Source organism: Plectropomus leopardus, chromosome 11 (assembly GCF_008729295.1).
Source record: "Plectropomus leopardus isolate mb chromosome 11, YSFRI_Pleo_2.0, whole genome shotgun sequence".
NCBI lineage: Eukaryota > Metazoa > Chordata > Actinopteri > Perciformes > Serranidae > Plectropomus > Plectropomus leopardus.
The window spans coordinates 14,856,228-14,874,110 of NC_056473.1; the positions used below are offsets into that span (position 1 = coordinate 14,856,228).

At 40.7% G+C, this 17,883-nt stretch overlaps 1 protein-coding gene across 5 annotated transcripts in view; it reads left to right on the forward strand.

The window, feature by feature from the left end:
- Window positions 1–2,445: 2,445 nt before the first annotated feature.
- LOC121950463 (transcription factor SOX-6-like) overlaps window positions 2,446–17,883 on the forward strand; it is a 155,199-nt gene continuing 139,761 nt past the window's right edge. For 4 of the 5 annotated variants that reach the window (XM_042496467.1, XM_042496469.1, XM_042496471.1 and 1 more), the window contains exon 1: window positions 2,446–2,774. The gene's annotated coding sequence lies outside the window, so the exon portion shown is untranslated. Of the gene's footprint in view, window positions 2,775–3,986; window positions 4,243–17,883 lie in introns of those variants that run through there. The other variant, XM_042496468.1, reaches the window with a different exon arrangement.

The following is a 17,883-nucleotide window of genomic DNA, read 5'->3' on the forward strand; positions in this document are numbered from 1 at the left end:
CAGAGACACAAAGCCACAAAAAGATTCATAAACACAATGAAGAAATGTAAAAGCACCACAAAGTGTGTGTGTCTTGCGCCTATGTAGAGCCCTTTCCCCACTGCACAGGAGAAAAACATCCAACATCTGGTTAGTTGTTATGATAAAGCTTACAGTCGGCATTCACACCCGGGTCCAATGACTCTGCAGTAGTCATGGGTATTTATCACCTCCCTCTCTGATTAACATTGATGGAAATAAAACACCCCGGTGAATGCGTTAAATATAGCCCCTTTAGGCCTATTGGCAGGATGCAATAACGTGCCACGACAAAATGCCATCCATCCATTGTTACTATAAATGTGTTTTATATGAAACAGTCATTTTGATTGGTTTGAGATAACTAGGATGGGCTGTGCAAAACAAATAGATAAAATAAATAAATGAAATAATATCAATAAAAAAAATCACTGGTCTTGCAGGGTGAACCATTTTAATTTTCTCGTTTTGGGGTTAAGAGCTGAAGCCGTAGTTCAAACAATGATGGTAACAAGAAAAATGGTTTTAGGATGTTGCAACCGTTTCACTTGTAATCAAAAATATTTTTTACCATACACTTTACTTTTAATGGATATGCATTTAGAGTGAGTACTTAATGCATTCAGGTAAAATAGGACATTTTTTTTTACAGCGATATCAGCATATTTTTAGGCTTCCAGGTGCAATAAAAATCACAGCCTTAGCAGCTGCGTACCACTATGCGATAGATATTATAGATATTTGTAGTATTTTTGTCACTTTAAAAATATTAAAGATAATGCTGTGAGTCCATGTCAGCTCAAAAAGTCAACAATTAGCCATAAATGTTTTACACACACACACACACACACACACACACACACACACACACACACACACACACACACACACACAAACACAAACACACTGATTTAATAATCAGTAATAAAAACCACAAGTTATAAAAGTAACACTTGAGGTAGTCTGCAGCGTTTTAGGTGGGTTTCTTGGTCAGCTGCCTAAAAGTGTCACAAATTAACCTTTTATTCACCCTGATGAATAGCTATTGGCCTTATAAAACTCTTTATTGTATCTTGACTGTCCTTGTAAACATCAAGATGCATTTAACAAAGACTGAAGGGCATTTATTCATGAATCATGTGTTACTGAAAACACAGTTACCATCTCCGAATCAATTAAAGATTTATTTTTCTTTTTCGACGGGACTAATATTTGTTTTCTCAAAGGATAGCCTTTATGGATATGGATTCTTGCAGCGAAAATAGCTCTGATTCATTAATTAAGGATTAAGATGTTAAAAATACTAAGTGGACATTTATCTGTAATTTCGATTTTAGAATTCAATAGAGAGAATAATTAATTTGGAGCTTGAATCTGGATATTTTACTTTTCTACAGCCTATCCTCCGTTACATACAGTTTGCTATCTAATTTTAAAAACTAGTGGGTCATGGCCACGCATAGTGTACAATGGGCCCTATTGGGTGACCTGCATTAAATCCGCCAAAAGGTGGCGTTAGAGTAACTGTAATAAAGAGGCGGCCCAGAGGCGCTGACACCTCTGACAGGACACTAAAAGTCAATTTCTGCAACACACAATCATTGAGATGTTAAACGAGTATTATTTGCGTTTGTAGTCTTTTTTTAAATTATTAAACTGAATGTGTTTTTTCTCTAATAATTAATCAAGCGGAGCCCAGATACTTTACTGTACAGTGATATGTTCAATACACGGCATTTTTTTTAGCAAAATGAAAAATAATCAAACTTTTTCATACTCACTGCTTCAGAGAAAACAAGAGAGGGCATTTTAAAAAAGAGCAGTTTTTTTTAAAGCAGACTTGATCTAATTTAAAAAAAAATCTGATGTGTTGAAAAAAAGATTTTAAAAAACTGGGCGAGTCATTTCCTACATGCAAAATAACCTTTAAGCACAGAGAAAACTTATTTTGCATTTATTTGTTCAAACTGCCCACTAACACGCTTATTAACATCGTAATTATTATGACCAACATAAAGAAAAATCTAGCAGTTTTGTGTAGCCTTTTTTTTTATTTGTGGCAATATTTGACACAGAGAAAATATTCGTAAGAAAAATGTAGCCACAATCAAACAAAACCAATAAAACTAATCAATTATTCAGTTTGCATTCAAGAGCAGGTGGCCAGTACGCGCGTGCACACACGCGCATTGGCAACATGCAGCCGGCAGAGAGAGAAAGGGGGGTGAGCGTAAAAGTTAAGATGGGGATGTGGGGAGAAAATGAAAATGTAAACCTTTTTTTATCTTCTAATAACACAAAAAGAAAGTGAGACACGCGGAGACAGATAGATGTAAGAGAGAGAGAGGGAGAGAGGGAGCGAGAGAGAGAGAGAGGAGGGGTTATCCAGCCTCTGCCTCTTTACCCGACACTGCCCCGCACTCCCACTTAACCTCCACACAGTGCCGGACGGGAAATAACTTAAAACACGTTTTATTTTTTAAAGTTCCTGCGAATTACACGTCCCCGGGCTCAGTATCACCCCTAACGACGACGCCGAAGTGTTTTATTCTACTTTCTGATCCTCGGCGGAGCGCAAACAGAGAGGAGTTACCAAAGTCCCAGACACGCTCCAGCGATGGTGACTTTACGCACGGGATTTGAAGGCTGTTTGAACTGACTCCTCTTGTTTTGGTCTCAACGCTGAACCTCTTTTGTCATAGCCCGCAAGAGTTCTGAAGTTTTCCAGACACACGCAGCCTAAGAAGTGAATCCAGGTAAGAGAAGTCCTGTTGCATCCTTCACCCGGCGCGTCTTCTGCGGCCGCTTGTTTTGAAAAGTCGGTGCGCACACTTCGGTTATCTCTGCTGCACAACAAGCTGCGATGACAGCAGCAGATTCGGGGTGCATCAGTGTCTTTGAACCCGCAGTTGGACCGTGATTAGACTCAGTCGACCCTAACGTGACCTGCACAACGTAACTTGCAGAATACATTTCTTTTTAAAGAAAAGTTATGTACTATTAGTCTATTGAAATAAGCATAAAAAGTAAGTAGGCTAATAAAGTGATTTGTGGATTTTTACATGTTACTTAAAATGAGAGAAATTACAAAAAAAAAAAAAAAAAAACCAAACAAAAAAAACGCATTAAAGTAATTATCCGTTATTGTTATGCATGGGCCTCTTAGTCACACTCTATGACACACCTGCAACTTATTAAAAATTATGTTATTTTTCCCTTAAAATATCCAATATTAAATTTATAATACGAACGCAAAAAACGTGTTTGTGAGTTTAGGATTTTGCACAACTTTCATCCACTTAGCTGCAGATGTGGTGCGGGAGTGAAAGGGAAATTATATTAAATCTGTGCTCATCCAAACCACACAGATATAAGCCGAAATCGGACTTTCAAACATGTAGTAAATTAACGCATCTCACCCCCCCCCCCCCCCCCCCCCCATTTCAAGATATACTCCAATTATCTATTTATATATATTTATACTCCATTAAATATTCATGGTTAGTTTCAGCCTAAAGGATATTGTGCAAAAAAGTAGAGGTTGTAACTTCACTGTGTCCACCCTCCACTCCATCCATGTCATACACAATTAACAGAAATGGTTCAGCGGTTCAGTCACACCAGAAAATGGTTCTATAGGCTCAGAAACCATAAAGAGACATGTAGAGAGTCCCTGAAGCACCATGCGGAAAAATAGATTTGCACAAAAGCAGCAGTTTAAAAACTTTTAAGCACCACTGAAGTTTAATTTGAAAGCACATTTTTTCAGAGTTTTGTTTGAAGAACTCAGAGGATCTCTAATGTCATCCCATTCAGACCCACTGTACTCTGTGGGATGATACTTTCAGCAGTTTTCTCTGCGGCCACACAGCGGTAGCCCTCTGTCCAGAATCGTGAACGCTCTGCCGGACACACTGTGCGCGCCCCCGGTCCCGCTGCACCTCTACAGACGCACATTTCAGCGCGCAGCGAGTCTGTGCGTTTCCCGCACATGTTCTGGAATATAACAGAGAGAAATTGACTGTAGACGGGAGGAAAAAAAGTGGGGTGTCTTTAGGGCCAAAGTTAACTTTCGCCCTGGAGGTCACGGCGGCTGACCCTAGAAGAATGCGTGAGTCATAAATTAAAATAGACTCTGAGTCCTTACACTGATCCACTGGGAGACAATACCGAGGGAAAACAAGAGAGCGTCCCAGCACGCCGAGAGAGTTGAGGAATTCATGTGTAAGTTTCTTTTTTCGCTCCTTCATGATTTCCTCCGCGATCATGCTTTTCGTTAAAAGTTTGCACCGTGTTTCACAACTTTCTGGCTGCTAAAAAGTGTCAATTTCCCGTGTCCGTTTAGCAGTCCGATAGTGACAACGCTAGTTATGCATGACGTTAATTGTGGGTGTGTGAACTTGAGCCATGCATGCTGGGGGCCAGTTTCCTTTCCGCACTGAGAGGTATCAAGATCGGACAATCATCCGGGGGTTTGTCTCTTATGTGAAAGTTTGCCCTGAGTTCACGGTGAGGATGTGACGGGGGTACGGGAGGACAAGTCGCACGTCTACGGCCTGGAAAAAGCTGATAAAGACACTTCGGGGTGTTCCTCATATTTAGAGCCACACTACACCTCTGAGATAAGCCGCTGCTCGCGTGCAGATAAGGAGCTTTTAGTTAAAAAGACCAAGGAGAGAGAATAAGAGATCACACATGCTTGACAAAAATGAGTCTGAAAAAAGTGGAAACGCACAATAGTTTTTCTGAGCTGTGGAATTTATATCATAATCACTTTTCATATTTGGAGTATAGCGCAATTTTCAAGCATCAGCTTATATTGTTTTGCGCATCCAAATTTTTGTTTGCACATCAAATCTCTCCTCGGTTCAAAGTTATAATTGCCCGGCGTGACAGATCCACCAGTTGCCAGTGTGGAGCTGCCCACACCGGCCTGCGCAGTAAATCACAATTTCCAACAAGTTGTTTAATTGTTTGGACTCTGGCAGAACAATTTATAGACCCCCGATCCCCCTCCTCTCTCTTGTAAGTGAGAGTGTCTGTCTGAAAAACAATCCGAGCGAGGGAGGTCGCCGAAGTTGAGCTCCTATGGCATTTTGTTTTGAGCAGGTGCTGCGGGTTGAAGTTCCCTCATAAGGTAAAGTGGCATTAGAGTGTCCAAATGGCAGACTTATATATAGGCTGCCAATTCAGCACATTGTCCCGGGCTGCATGGTCGCGCTCTCTCCGCTGTCTGAGGGAGACCTGCAGCGTCTTTCTTTTTTTTTCTTCTTCTGTGGCGATCAACGCTGACAACAGGCGGACAAGCCTGAATAGAGCGGCCGGTCACTGTGTGGTCCAGGATCCTGTCAACAACATCAAGACACTATAATGACCCGTGCATAAATTTCGTGCGTAAATTCCGTGCCTTTCATTTCTGTGGCAAAATTGAATCAATCCCAACCTGTGATATGAAATTAATTAAAATTATTCACAAGATAGAAAAAATATTTATTATTGTTATTAAATTATTTAGTGTAAATTCTAGGGATTCATTTTCTCTGTTAAAATGAAAAGCATCTTAATTTTTGGGCCTGCAGCCTCACAGATAATAGTTTTATTTAATTAATGGTGGTTTAATGGTTTCATTTTCGGATTTAACAAGGGCACATCAGTTTTGTGATTACATTTCACATTTCACTCGTAATGTGCGCGTGTTGTTTTCCAGTCCAACTTTAGCTGTTATTTAAAAAAAAAAAAATCACAAAACATTTAATATAAATCCCACCAATTTCTTTTTCTTTGCCTCCAACAGTAAGCCCTTAAAATGTGCACACTGCTATTAATGTAATGCATGGAAGGCCGAGCTCAGGATCTAATTCTCATGCTTAGAAATCTGTCCATTGCTCACACGTTATTCTAATATGTCACATGTATTTTGTGGACTCTGAGAGGCCTTTTTCCTCTGGTGTGGCCCGGAGGGACTCTTAAGTGGCGGAGAGAGGGTACAAGCAGTTGGAGAGACTGAAGATTAAGAGATTTGACGGCTGGGGAGAAAGAGAGGGTGAGATGAAGAGAGAGATTGAAGAGAGGAGGTGGAGGAATGCTCTGAATTTTGCAAGTTTGCTATTTATCAGGCAACATCCTGATATGCAGAATAAAACAGATCTAATTTGAGTTTTAGGAAACATCATCATGTTTAACCCCTTTAGCGATACTGTTATTTTATCCGTGTGTGCCTATCATCCTTCTCAGCACGGTGTTGTAGCTTTAACAGTTTCCATATGGTCTTTTTTTTGTTTTTTTTTTTAAGATGCCATTCACCTTCATCGGAAAACCAGCGCCCCACCATTTTAAGCCTGTGGCCGGTCCCAGAGAGTCCTAATTATTTGTTGTCGGGGCTCTTTGAAAAAGACACCAGCCCCTAAATTGGACATGTGTTGTACAAACACAAATTAAACATTTAGCCCTAAGTATTTCTCCCTGGGTCCTAAGTGCATATTAGTCAGCCTATACTTATCTCTGGCTCAACGGCACACCCAAATTGCAGTGTTGCTGCTGAAAAAGAAAGGTTGAGGCCCCGGAGAATGAGCACTTGAAGCACGCTGGCAGATGCCCATAAGTTTCTCAACCACAATGCAAGCTTAGGTGTGTGTGTACATACAGTGTGCGCGGTTTTATTTATGGACCTTTGTATCTTTTTTTGATTGACGATGTAAACAAATCTGTCATATGCTCCTCTGTGTGTGTGAGTGTGTGTTTGTGTGTGTGTGTGTGTGTGTGTGTGGGTGCATGCGTGCGTGCGTGCGCGCTTATTTGCATTTTGACATTTTACACAGTGTGTTTGTGCATGTGTGAGTGTGTGTAAGTCCTTGTGCACAGTTAGGTGCGTATAATACAAAAGCATTTCTCTGTGTCTTGTGATGTGTCCTTGTCAATGTGTGTCTATATTGGATGGCCTCTCCATCTGCATGTATGTATGTTCTTGTCTCCAAGTGTGTGTGTGTGTGTGTAAGTATGTGTGTCCCGCTGGGTGGGTGTACGTCTCTGTGGATCCCTCCTCTGTTCCCCACCACCACATAACCTTGGAAACAGCTTCCTTATTTTTCCCCAGAGCGGAGAATAACGAGGGGCTGCGTTCATTCTCCTCTCTCCTCTCTTTCAGTGGTCGGGGTAACCTTTCCTTTCTGCCGCTGATTCTCCAGCACCTGCTCCCCACCATCCAATTTCACAGCTCAGAATAAGAGCTTACCTGACATACAAGCTCCTAATGACAACAGCATTTCCTCCACACTCACACACTCCTTCTTTGCATCTTTACATACAGAATTTAGGCAACACCTTTCTTCAGCATCATGCTGTGTCCTCGACGTGATGCACAGAGCATGTCATGAAGTTCATCCTTTTCCTTGGCTCTTTTTGCTCTCTGACTCTTATTTCTTTAGGCATAAGGGTGTGTGTCACTGTCATCTGACGGCTGCAATATTAACAATGGCTTTGTACCTGCAAAGGACTGAGTAAGATTCATAAATGAGTGGTTTACACAAGAGCCTTTGACAAATGACTGCTGCAGTGCTAACACAGTCACAAACCTGGCGACCTGCCTGGAGAGAAAACAACAAGGGGTGACTTAAATCCACTCTAAACTGAAGCAACTTTTTCTTAGATTGTGATTATCGGCGATGAAAGTTGCCGGCTATGTTCTGTTTTTTTCCTTGATTTGGCATCGTTCTCTCTGCTTTTTCACTTTTCCTCAAGTGGAAAAACTCACCATCACACTCTCCAGCAGCATGTCACACAGGGCTGCCGTCTCTCCTGGTTACAGAATGTTTTATTTTTTATTTTAAAAAAAAATTAAAAAAGGAAGTCAGTGATCATAGTAATGTTAAATAATTCCTGGAATGTGCTAAACTAATCCAGCTCATCATATATGTACATACAAGGCACTGCAGGGAGAAATTTTCCGTCAATGCTGAAGAATTTTTGGTAAGCCAGGTCATGGTTTGTTCTTGCATCCTGAGAGGGAGTCATTACGAATCACTTGTAAAGAAAAGCTCAAGGATGAGCAGCAAAATGACTTATGCTTTATTTTGCATGTGGCCACATTAACTGCTTCCTAAGAGTCTTTTGGTATTTGAAGCACTCAGCAAACATCTTCACATCGATCTGACACTGAACTGCCCCAAAAATACTGTTTCCTTCTTAGAATAAGACACAAAGAGGGAGGGAAGCATATTGCTTTTAAATTACTTTCCTTGTATTATAAATAAATAACACTGTCTGTTGGCCAATAGTGGAATACAGAGTTGGGGAGTTTTTAAATTCCAAACTGTAAAAATAAACTATTCGTTTTAACTTTGAAAAGTTAGTGTCTGGGCTGCCTTAAATTTTTAAGTTAAGTTTTAAGTTTTGTAGGGATTCAACGTGTCTTCTCAAATTCAGTCAACTTGAAAATTTCAGGCAGACTTACTTTTTTAAGGTAAAACAAATACTTCTTTTTTTTCTTTTTTCTTTTTTTTTTTTTTTTAAATTTGACTGAATTTGAGAAGATAAATTGAATCATTACAAAATTACCTCAATGCAGTCAACTCAAAATCTGAAGTCAGCCTGGACACTAACTTTTTTTTTTTAAAGTTACAACATATAGTTTATTTTTACAGTGCAAAGTTAAACATCCCTCTCATGAAGAATATGACACACTTGTAGAAACAGTCAAATTATAATACTGTATGTAGTATAAAGAGAGAATTTACATATAAAATAGATTTAATTCTTTGAAGACAAAATGTCGACCCGCTTTTCTTGATCTGAATACTAAATCTTGTCCTTTGTTAATCTTTCCTCAAAGAACAATATTGCATTGCAAAAAAACAACAAAAAACATAATTCTTTAATGTTGCTTGCAAAATAGATTAGCCTCATAAGTTGCTATATATCCTTGCATAGTAATGAAAATCCCATTATTGTAGCTTTAGGATGGCCTAGACAATGCTAAAAGACATAATTCAGATTGTTTTTTTCTCTGTTGCACTTGACGAGTGCGAATCTGCAGCCTAAGTAAATGTTAAAAAAGAAGTCTTTGGAAAAATGTCCTCATCAGTTGATTCTTTGCTAATTCTTGGATGGAAATTACAAGATTTAAGTGTCTGTGTTTCGGCCAATCTGATTGCAGATTTTTGGTATTTCTAACAAGACTATTGGGTAACCAGGTGACTGACACTTGTGCTCAAGTGGCTCTTTATCTGTCTGTCAGTAGTTGTGTCCTTGGATTGCTGCAGCAGCAGATGCTTTGGCAATTACACTGCTCCTGATGATTTTACAGAAAAAGGAAATCACGTGCGAGCATGTCCAAGAGCCTGCAGAGTTTCTTCCTCCTTCCACCTTCCCTCTGTCTCTCCCTGTTTTCCTTTCAGCCTGTCTTCAAGTAGAGAGGTATCTGCAGGGTGTTGCTCTTCAGACAAGTTTTTTTTTATTCTACAGAGAAGTTAGTCAGGAAATAATTAAGACACCAAACGATTTTATCCTCTGTCATAAAAATATTCAAAGTAATGCCCTGAGATGACTCTTGGCTTCAATAACAACCTGCAGTGTGCTTAACATAATGCAGTGAGTCAATATGGGACAGTGGGTGTCATTAGCAAATATCTCGTGGGTTATTTTATCCTGCATAAAAACCAGATGGGTGGGGTTTGATCTATAAGACACACAAATGCCTGAAAGTTTTGACAATCGAATGAAAGTCTTTGATGACATATCTACTCGTCTTTGTGTGATTGGCAGCTAAGCAGACTCCCTCCAAATTGTAGGACACATTAACTCCACCCCTCTGGCACTCCCTGCAGGTTAAAACAAACAAAAAATGAAATTATTTGTACTGCCTCTTGATGAGAAGTCTCATGTTAATGTTACAGCAATCACTCAAAGGTGCTATGCTTTTGAATTTGATTGCTGTTTCTTGCTTTATCTGCTGTTGACAAAGTTCTTTAGGTTGTTTCCAGTACAGCAGGTTTCTTTTTTCAACTTTTATTTTCAAACGCTGTAAGTTTGTCTGTTCAAGGACATAAAAGCAAAAAGTGATGTGCTGAAATGTTTGTGGCAAGGAAAAGGCCTCCTGTGCTGTTTCCATACAAACGCACACACATTCTAAGGCACACAACACATTTCGTGACACATATAAACAGACAGTGCAGTCTCACAATTTACCAAAGGGGAATTAATTTGGCTTTTTATTGAACACGACTCATTTAATTTAATATACAACCTGACACTGGTGCATTGTAAACAAGGTTAGATAGTAATTTAAAGTATTTAGAAGAGAAGCCTGGATAATCAAAAGAGGGCATGTAACCTTCATATCATATCAATCAATGACAATTGTTTGGGAGAGAAGTATGAACTTAATTGGAAAAGAAAACTTGCCAAAGTAGGATTCAAAGGGGCACCCAGAAATTTAATGTTGCACTTTCAAAAAGCTAAAAAGACTTGCGGGGGACAGATTACAAAAGAAATTGTCCAAATTAAAGCAGCTGAAGCTCAGATATCCTGACTCGAGTTCACTCATTTGGGTAAAAACCCCATTCTTTTTCTTAAACGACTGAAGTATCCAAGCCTGATAACCCTAATGTCATCACTGTGATGCCATTAAGATTGTTGTCTTAGATTTGACAAAGCCCCTACTCCTCACAAAATTGGTGGAGTGCCCCCCTTAAATGCCCATCTATGTTTATCTATGTCTAATGTTGTTTTTGAATTTTGAGAAGGAATAAAAGTATAGTTATACAGGTATACTGTTCATGAAATTTATGACGTGCTCATAGGTGTAGATTAGGATTGGGATAGATAGGGGAGGACACAGGGGATGTATTTACTGCCTCCATTGCTGAATCCAGTTCTCTTTATAAATGCATGGCACTGCTCTTTCACTGCTCAGACAAAATTGGTGCAACAGAACCAGAGAAAACAGAAAAACCTACAACTACCAGAATGCAACGCGCCACAGCAGACCAATAAATGCTTCCAATAGCTGATGACATCATGCACAGACTGGTCTGTGTGGTGGAAAACAGTGGTGACTGGTGATCTCGTGTTACAATAAAATAGTAAGCTAAAACAAAAACATTTGAGAAATATGCAACTCAGTAACAGAATCTTATATTTGAGCAGAGTTGCTTAGTTTTAACATTCAGTCTTCATTTTTTTCTGCCTCCATCTTCACTGTGCAGGAAGCAGTATGGCACCCACTTCCTGTTTGCAAACTCCTGCTGTTACAGCTGAACAGGATGTTATAATATATTTCTGAAAACATTTTAGGAGAGAGAAAGGCAGTGCAGTGATATACACTACCTAGCTTTACTGTTTGATTGGATTTTGGTTGGATTTTGAGAGAGATAAGGACGGGTAAGTATCTTCATTCAGCTCTATAGTCTTTGTGTGTGCGACGGTGGCATAGGTGGTGGGCAGTACAAAAATGCGGAAGTGTTGTTCGAGCAACAACCTAAGCACCAGAGAAACACTGCCAGCAGTGGGATATCTAGACACTGTATATATGGGGCGAAGTTTACCACAGTTCATCTACGCATACTACCCTCATTGTTTTGATATAAAGCTGGTTGAAAATCAGTATCCCTTTAAGGCAGTGGTGGTAAGAAGGGTGTGAGGCCAGAGCCAGAATTTCTCAAAGAGGGAAACAGACTAGATGTGCTTCCAATGCCTTTTCAGAGATGTTTTTATTATTTTATTGGGGAAACTAAAAATTAATCATAGCAGAGTATTTTTACATACTTTGAAACTCGACTTGAAGGGTACTTTAAGAATAGAGCTCATTATTGAAAATGAGTTCAAATTAAATTTTTAATGTTGACAAAGTGCTTTGCAATTTTCTTTTGAGGCATCTTTGGTTATTGCCCCCCCGGCCAAACAAAGTAAAACATTAATAATTGCTTTAGAGTTCAAACAACTGCAAACAAGGCTGTTGTGATTGTACTCTGAGCTCATGTTGACTCTGCTCCCCCTCTGAAAGCAGGCTGGCTAACCTTCACTTTACCACTCGTAGTGGTTTGGAGTAATGGGGCGTGGCAGCAGGGTTCGGGGTGCGAGGCCTCCGAAATGACCCTGTGGTGAAGAAGTGAGGGCCAAGATAGCGTGGTCCCACCCACCGGAATCCCAAATCCAATTGGTCGTTGTCCAGCTTGTCTACACAGGGCGTTGCCATGGTTTCCAGGCCGTAAAGAAGTCTTTAATCGAGCCGTTGTCATCATGAGATGGTGGTGAGTGTTTTGGCTCACAGTGGAGAGATAGAAGAAAAAAAAGAAAGAGCTGGGTATCTACTGTGTGGCTCAGAATAGAAATGCATCGCTTGATGGACAACTCTGGAGGCAGCGAGTCTTCGTGAGATACACACATCAGGTTCATTCCTTGTGTCATGAAGTTCCCAGGGCTATATAATGCCTGGGAACGTATTCATAAATGACATGCTCCTGACACGCTTCTGGCTCAAGTCTATTTGTACATGGTATGCTATGTTCTGTACACGCTGTTGGATTAGCAGAAGTGTGGAGTGTGGTGTTCAGTGATGACGGGGTGTGCAGAGGAGTGGCGCTGGCTCGGGTATCCAGTTGACTGGGCTCAGACCTCAGGTTTCCGCCACGTAATCTAACACACTTTAGATGGCATGACGGGCAGCAGCACTGCGGCCTGCTGACATTTGTGCCAGAGGGTTTCACACACGAGAATAGGTGCAATACACTTAATGGTAATGGTAGCAGCACTGAGCATGTGTGTGCACGCATGTTTGAGGCATGTGAAGAGATTTTCAGGCTCCTCATGGGACTCACCTGTTGGGCTGTTGCAATGTTTACCGCATGTTTTAGGTGCAAACTTTGTTTTACCAGAGACAAAAATACATTTTGAAACAACCAATCAGGGCAATCGCACTACTGTATTGTCAGAGGTATTTAATTTGTCTTGGCTCGCAGCTGGTGTGTAACTGAATAAAATGGCCCTTTGCCACAGTCCCTCAAGTCGATGGTTCCCTGTAGGAGGGCCTGCTGTTGCAGGAGGGAAAATCGCTGCCTCAGCAAGCTGTTTAGTCTCATTCTCAAGGAGCTTACACTGTGTCTCCCTGTTTAATATGGGAAACATACGTAGGCCGGCCTGTGATGTCAATTGTTATTGCTGGAGGCCTGCTATAGGAAAAATCTCATTTGCCTTTGTACAGCACTGTAGTGAAAAGGAGCTTATGTCATAAAGACGCTATTGTGGCTGCTTCGGGGCCCGCTGTGTGTGTGTATGTCTTTAAGTGTCACAACTTTGACCCACACATTGTGGATTTCACGTGTGTTTTCCTCACATTTGTGCAGGTTTCAATGGACAATGGTTTCTGTGCCTGTTTGTTCATGGTGCACACAAAGGGAGTTAAGCGGCGGGCTTTTGTGCAGGACGTTTATGAATGAGAGCTACTATTGTAGCTGCCATGAATGATTACATATTTCTTCTGGCTGCCTCTCTTTGATTTCATGTGCTCTTTGTCATTGTGCAGCTCCATGCCTTTGGCTGGTGGAGGAGAAGTTACAAGATAATTATGGTGCAGCACAGTTGGCAGAGGAAATGTTAGCATTGTGTGTTTTCGCAAAGAAAGGATATGTTACATTTGTAGGTTTCATACCTGTCGTATCAATGGTTCTAAAGTGATGTAGTTTGTATATGAACTAACTTGGTGGATGGCGTGACACCTAGGCAAGACAGCTGCCAAACTGCAGACCACTGTTCAAGACCAACAAAAAACAAAACATGTTATGATTTAGCAACAGTCACTGTTTAACGGTAGCTTTTTACACACTAAAAGTCTATGTTTCGTGGCCACCTGTCACTGTATTACCAGGGCTTTTAGGCACCAACACCAATGTTTTTTAGCAAGAGATTGTTGCATTTCCAGCTGCAATTGTGGCACCAAAAGTGGGTATTTTAAGCCCATACATTTTTTTCTGCTAATTATAAACATGGAGGGAATTATGATGTATATCAGCTTGAAGAGAACTAAGCAGCTAATCATTCTGACATAACTCAAATACTGGCATTTGAAATAAATGATGTCTTGACTTACCCACACAATTAATAGGTGGAAACCTTTTTTTTGTCACTGCTTGATTTTTCTTATTAAAATCTGCCCAGTTCCACCTGTAGAGTTGCCTTGTTGGCCCACAGGGTTGTACTGTTACAGTTTCCATGTGTGTAAACGTGTCAGTGTTGCTTGAAATGTAATCTCAACCGCTTTCTCTGGGAAAAAAGACATTTTATGATCAAACAGCTCTTAATTTAATTTCATCAATTGTTTATTTAAAAGGGACACAGCACATTAATAAACATCAGTATAAAATACAAATGTAGCCTAAATATGCCAGAGTTTGCAGGACTGGTAATTTACTTCCGTAGTCCCTATGTGTAGCATCATAAAATGACATGGCATGAAAAATGCAGTGGAGATCAGATCAATAACAGTCATGTAATCGCTCTCTCAGACTGAATCTTACTGACCTCTAGCAGCAAGATGTTTCAGCCACGGACAAAGAAGCAAAAATGCTCTTATGTATAAGAAATTAATTGAAGGAAAAAGTCATCTTCAGTAAATGTTATGAGCATGCTTTGAGATGAAATATGTGCATTAATTCTTTAGAGAAAACATGTCACCACAGTGCAACGAGCCCAAGCAGTGTGGGTTGGGGGAGTTTGGGTCTGGCAGATCAGATAAATTGTTTGTTTGATTTCTCTTATGAAAACATCTGGGTGAGGAGAGAAGTGAAATAAAACATTTGATATTTATTGCCACTACAGTTTTTTCTATTCATTTTTTAACCATTCCTGAGGACCACCCCTCCATCTCAGCGAGCCTCCCCTCACATTCAGCCTCTCCGTATTTTACAGAGCAGCAGATTTGTGCGCTGTCCTCTAAATCATTTCCCTCTCTCGCAGATTGCTCCCTGCTGGAATATTGGCCTGACAGCCGTTTTTTTTCCTCCCGCTGCTTCCCCAGTGGACTCATTTACATTTATGCACGCAGCAATTAATTACAGGCTGGCGCTGGCCTTGTAAATTAGAGGGAGCCGAGGTCGCCCTCATTATTGGCCCTGACAGTTAAAGCCTTGTTTGGGTCGTGACAAGGTTGACTTCAGGCTGGGACAGTCTTTGTACATCTGATATCACTTTGCAGCAAATGAAGAAAATTTACTTTCTTGATGAATATGTTATTTTTTCTCTTCCTGGAAACAAAAAGGTTTTGCTAATTTAATGTTCTTTATTCCTGAAAACTTTTTTCTCTCTGCAGCCATAGGTCATCATTCCAGGCCTTGTGTTTTGTCTTTAGCGTAATGCCTTCTGTGTGTTTTGGGGGTCTTTCATCCAAATGCTTGTGCAGGGGGTTTTTCTGTTGACCCAGGAGTCAGGCAGGCGACTTCTCACGGTATTGGCCTTTTCATGCGAAGACGCTCCAACTTTTTCCGGCTCCTTCCCTCACAAGGCCGTCCTTTCTTCTCTGTCACGCAGTGATGTGTTTGTGCATACCTTACCAGCCTGACAAAAGAATGGAGAGATCCTATTCACTTCTGCCTTTGACATTCACCTCTTGTTTTTACAATCTTTCCAAGGCGCGCTGTTTGCACAGTGGAACAGGCTTTGTCTTGAAAAAGTGGAACAATGGCGAGTGCCATAATGTAATCTCCTAAGGGTAGTGAGCAGAGGGGCGAGGTTTAGATGTATGTGCTGGCGCTTGCCCCTACCAACCCTCTCCCTCCCTTCTGCCCTTTACTTGAGCAATATTTCATGTTAACAGGGAGAGAATACATGTTGTCACTTAAGCCTCTCTAATGTTCACCTAGGTCTTTTGTGACGGAAACACAAAGGCTTTTCACTCATGCAAACATCCCCTTCCCTCGTTCTACCTAAGAAAGGTGTTATAAGTAACAGTTTGCCCACCCACATTCATATCTGCAGCCCTTTTTTTTTATCAGTGTGACCACAAAACATTTATATTGAGACATTATATTTCCCCCACATTAAGTAAGTGTTTTATCAGCCTAAGCCCAACCACACATGTGATCAAAGTGCTGCACGTTTATACACCCAACTGATAAAGCGTCCGCTAGTGTAAACAGTGCTGGATCTGGCACATTTGGCCTTCCTTATTGTTATTGTTGATATTATGATTTTTAAAATTCTGTTACAAACGAGAAGAATAGCTAATGGGAAATCAACACAGACTTAAGGAACAAACATTAAAAATATATAACAACCAATACAACAATGCGGTATGCAGAAATTTGCAGATTTTGATTTTTTTTTTGTTTTTGCACTGTTCCCAGATAGCTATTGACTTTGGCTGGACAGAGTTGTTTGCATTGTTATGATTCGCCACCAGATGGCTGGATGGCACCTGCCAGTAACAACGTAATATAAGGAGCCAGAATGTCCCAATAGGGCGGGTAGGAGAGGCTGTGGGTAGATCCAACAAACACAGGACTTTCATGCAGGGGTTCGGTGTTCACTTCCCATCTGAATGTGATATTTTTTTTCTTCCACACCTTACCATGCGCCTCTTTACCCCTGGACCTAATGATCTGTACCAGCATGTACATTTACTAGTGTCACACCATTGGTCGCCATGTGCTTTTGTTGCCGAAACATAACTATGTAAAGCATAATCCTGAAATGTTAATAGCAGACGCAGAAGGATACCTAGAGTATAATATGTAGACCTGGAAGCCTACTGCAAAGTGCCAATATGTGATTACTTGTAGTTTTTTTGTTCCACCTTTGAGTGTTGACGTGTAAAAATTAGCTCAAACATACCCTGGCACAGTGGTGGATCTTCCCATAGACAACACTTCCCTGGCACTGGGATGCCACACATTAGGGACTGAAAAAAACCCAACCCATTGTCTTAAGTATAATCAAGACACCAATCACATTTTCTTCAAAACATATTTGGCAAAGCTAATGAAGTATTAGATAAATTAATATCTGGCAACTTTGTTTAAAGTGTTAGCTTTTGGCAAACACATTAGATTTAGTGCGAAACCTCACAAACCTCAAGTGTGACAGTCTGTCAGTAACTATTTCAAGGTGTGAAATGCAGTAAAATAATATCTTGGTGATAACAGGAAGATAAGTTGCTTGCTTGCAGCTCTCAAGACAAAACACAGACAAATAATAACAGAAACATTACGAGGCCTGTACAACATGGCCAGTGGTCCTCTGAGAGTCGATGTGTGCTATAAGCTCATCATTTATGGGTCAAGTGAACCTCATTCTGGTTTAATTGGCCATATGATTAGTTGGAACCATACTCTGTTTCCTATGGTGCAGACATGGAAGTGGCAGCACAGAGCCTCATGTGGCGCTAAGCTCATTGAGAGAGCTTCTGTCTCATAGAGTTCCATTGTTCTTACTCCAGTGTGTCCGCGTCTGCACAAGTGGCACTGACAGCTGCAACAAGACAGCATTTGGGACTGTGCATATTTTGTTGCGTGAATGCGTGCATTCATTGTACAGGTGCAGGCATTACTCTGAATGTAACACAGTGCATCTCCTTGTCATGCGACATATCCCTTACCTCTCTTGTTACTATCTGTAATTCTGTGATGTCACGGCTTCGTTTTTGCCAAAAGCAAGACTCGGGTTTTCAGTTTGCTGTTTCTTTTCTAAACAGGTGCTTTTTTCACCACTGGCTCAACAGTAGGGTAACATGTGCCATTTTTACAGCAGCTGGACAGTGGGCCAAAAAGGTAGCTGTTACTTCCTGCAGTTGTCAGGAGGAGCCTGGAATGGTTTTATAGCCTGGATCTTCTATGTCAGTTCACTCTCAGGGGTGAATGAGAATTTATCTCACAATATGGC